Genomic DNA, 4,191 nt, shown 5'->3' on the forward strand with positions numbered 1-4,191 from the left:
GGCAGTGCTGGACACACACACACACACGGCAGTGCTGGACACACACACACACACGGCAGTGCTGGACAAACATCATGCAGCAGGACGCAGCCAGGGCCAGTCGGATGTGTGTGATGCTCCCCGAAGGAGCTCACGGTACACACACACATCACTATACACACCAGTGTTGGGTATCGTTACTTTTGAAAGTAGTTAGTTACGTTACTACGTTACTATCAATGAAAAGTAATCTGTTACTTTACTACGTTACCTATAAATAAAAGTAACGCGTTAGAGTACTCGTGCGTTACCAACAATTAAAACGTGTTTGGGGTGCAACACACATCCTCCTTTAGATGCACCGACAGTGCTGACTATTTATGAATCAATCATGAACCTAACTGTAGGATAATGACAGGAAAGACAGTCAGCATATTGCACGTTTTATTTAACAGGCATTCATCCTTTGAATTAGAACAGCTTCCATGAACAGCATATACCGGTAATAGGCAGAGTAATAGCCTAATAAAAACAAAAACAAAAAAACAGTAAACATCCTTGTCCGATGTCGTTTCCTCTTTTCATTTTAACATAAGAATGTAGCTTACCGCGCGTACCTCCAAGAATCAAACACACGTAGCTTACACACACACACACACAGGGGCGCCTGCAGGAATTAATGCTATGGTACGCACACTCACCCCCCCCCCCCGCAATAAAAAAATCACTCTTGAACAATATTTGTCCGTTTTAGGTCCGTGCATTGGTCAGCAAAAAAGTAGCCTACATAGCATAACAACATCCACATGCAATAATACAATGACAATGTCTACAATGACCTACTCATTTGGACAACTTGATACAGCCCTATACAGGCTAAAGTTACCTTTAGTTTTGTTCTATTTTGTTCTAGAGTAACGTGACGTCTGGCTTTAGTGCAGTCTAACGTTCTGCCAAGCACACCAATTGCCTACCTTGTTCTTGCCCATCTGGAATAACTACTAGCTTTGCTGCCTCCATCCTTTGTTTTCGTGGTTTAAACTTGTGATATCCATTGATGAGTATTGAGTTAGTGAATTAGCTCAACATTGTGTGCTGATAACCATATATAGATAGCCGAGTAAAAGAAAACAACAAGTAGCCTATAGCGTGTCTGCGTGCGTATTCTCTCTCCTGCTCAAACAAAATGTGTGCACGTTAATTTTGATAACGTGTTCACTAACTTTATGTAATAGAAAATGGTAAATAGCCTGATGGCATGCAGCTAAACGGATAGGCTACTGTGCATAGTTGGGAAAGTATGGTAGGCCAATTTGGTGTGAATACACACACACACAAGGGAAATTTTCTGTTGTTGAGTAGCTTGATGGTACACACAGTGTGTATGCCTGCGCCTGCACACACACACACACACACAGAGAGAGGCAAGGAGCAGGGCACAGACGCAAGCAGCCACATCTGACTAAATGCAGAAAAGCAGGGACTTTACTTTCCTTATGAGGGACATTCTTAAAGTAACGGAGTAACGAGTGCTTATTTTGGAAAATAACGGAGTTACTGATTACTGAATTCGCAATACTAATGCGTTAGATTACTCGTTACTGAAAAAAACTAATAAGAGTACTTTAACGCGTTACTTGTACACACATCACTATACACTAGGGGTGTAACGGTACACAGAAGTCACGGTTCAGTTCATACCTCGGTTCGGACATCATGGTTCGGACATCACGGTTCGGTACGAGTTCGGTACAATGGAGGGGAAAGCAAAACATAAATGCAGAAAGCTCTGTCTCAGTCTCAGGCTGTACCACCTAGTGTCATACAGTCTCTTCCCTGAGCCATCTGCAACAGCCTGAAGTGTGTAAGATGTAGGCTAAACAGTACAATAAGTACCCAGACTCCATCTGTAACTTGTAAACAAAATAAGACAATCAGCTATAAAACTGAAAATAGGCCTACAGCATCTCTTATTTCTGAAAGTGCAAATGACATAGAATAATGATTTTTAAAAATCCACTTAAGCAAGTCCTTCAACATCCGTGTTTAGTTGTATATGGAAGGGTCAACAATTTGCTGTAAATATTTTTCAGTGTGTACAGTAATAATCTACTGTGAAAATATCACACTATTTTGCCTTCTTTTTAAAAAAAACGAAATTGCTCCTTTCATTCATAAACAGTCTACAACTAGAAGTCACGTGACTTTGCCCTTCGACGTTAACTCGCATGGTTTGTTTATTAGCCTGGTTAGAGTTGACACTTTCTTTGTCTATGCACTTAACACCAGCTCCTCATGTGAGAAATTACAAGTTACCCTAACATAAAGGTAATTACCACGCGATTTACATAGCTTTCTGTCATTACGAAATCATTTAATTTAAGCCATAGGTTTTGGCCCTATTTGTATGTGTATCCAAAGGCTGGTGAAGCGCACGGGAAGTTTTTTTTCTCTCGTTTCAGTGATTGGTAGCCTACATCATCTGGGTGATGGCTTCGAATATGTGTAGCATGTTCTATATATTTCCACTCTCTCGCCTGTAGGCTACTACTGTAACTGAAGTTCTCGAACTTGTGATCTTAAAGAGACCAGCGGATCCTCTAACTCTTGTGGGTCGCCACCACTCGCTTAGTGCTGCTATCTCTGACTGACTGACTCGACCGACGACCTGACAAAAAAAAAAACATAGGCGCCAATCAGAGCTTCAGAGCTAAGGCGAGGCTACAGATTAGCGTTAGGTGTCGCTAAAGAACTCTTGTACTTAACAGTAATTGCGCATTACATTAGTTAATCCGCACGCAAGTATTATGTATTTTTATACCGTGTATTCTCCGTGAAAATTCATGCACCGAACCGTGAGGCCCGAACGGTTCAATACGAATACATGAACCGTTACACCCCTACTATACACACACACACATCACTATACACACACATAATAGTACGCACACCTCACTATACACACTCCTCACTACACACACTCCTCACTATACACACACACACATCACTATACACACTCATCACTATACACACTCCTCACTATACACACTCCTCACTATACACACACACACATCAGGGTACACACACATCACTATACACACTCCTCACTATACACACACTCATCACTATACACACTCCTCACTATACACACTCCTCACTATACACACTCCTCACCATACACAATCCTCACTATACACACACATCACTATACACACTCCTCACTATACACACACTCCTCACTATACACACACACATCACTATACACACTCCTCACTATACACACTCCTCACCATACACAATCCTCACTATACACACACACACATCACTATACACACTCCTCACTATACACAATCCTCACTATACACACACACACACATCACTATACACACTCCTCACTACACACAATCCTCACTATACACAATCCTCACTATACACACACACACATCACTATACACAATCTTCACTATACACACTCCTCTCTATACACACTCCTCACCATACACACACACACATCACTATACACACTCCTCACTACACACACACACACACACATCACTATACACACTCCTCACTATACACACACACACATGTATACACACATATGTATACACACATGTGTATACACACATCACTATACACACACATCATAGTACGGACACACACATCACTATACACACACATCACTATACACACACATCATAGTACGGACACACACATCACTATACACACACATCACTATACACACACATCACTATACATACACACACATCACTAAATACACACATCACTATACACACACACACATCACTATACACACTGACGTGTTGCCAGGAAACCGACCGTATGGACCACAGAGCGGTAGCACAAAACCAATACGTCTTACAAGGCGAAAACGCAGAAAGGCTAGATTCAGCGCTAGCTATCAAGGTAATCTCTCTGATCTAGAAAATATGATTAGACAAATTAGGAAAGAAACTGACCAGGAATTGAATCGTAATGTTAAACCAATTACTTTGCAACCTACTCTTGAATTAAGATCACCTGAAAGCGTGGAAGTGAATGAATGTGATGAAGCAGATGTTGAACAATGTGCAGGATTACTAAACCAGATCACCCTGACCTCAGAAATACTTGATGATTATTGAATGTGAATAAAAGAATGGAAAATGAACCATAACTGCAAACAATGACCTCATAATAAATAATAAAGTG

This window comes from Alosa pseudoharengus, unplaced genomic scaffold (genome assembly GCF_046254945.1).
Source record: "Alosa pseudoharengus isolate Yale_2024_CS ecotype anadromous, Long Island Sound unplaced genomic scaffold, YU_APseudo_1.1 YU_APseudo_1.1_scf_4, whole genome shotgun sequence".
NCBI lineage: Eukaryota > Metazoa > Chordata > Actinopteri > Clupeiformes > Clupeidae > Alosa > Alosa pseudoharengus.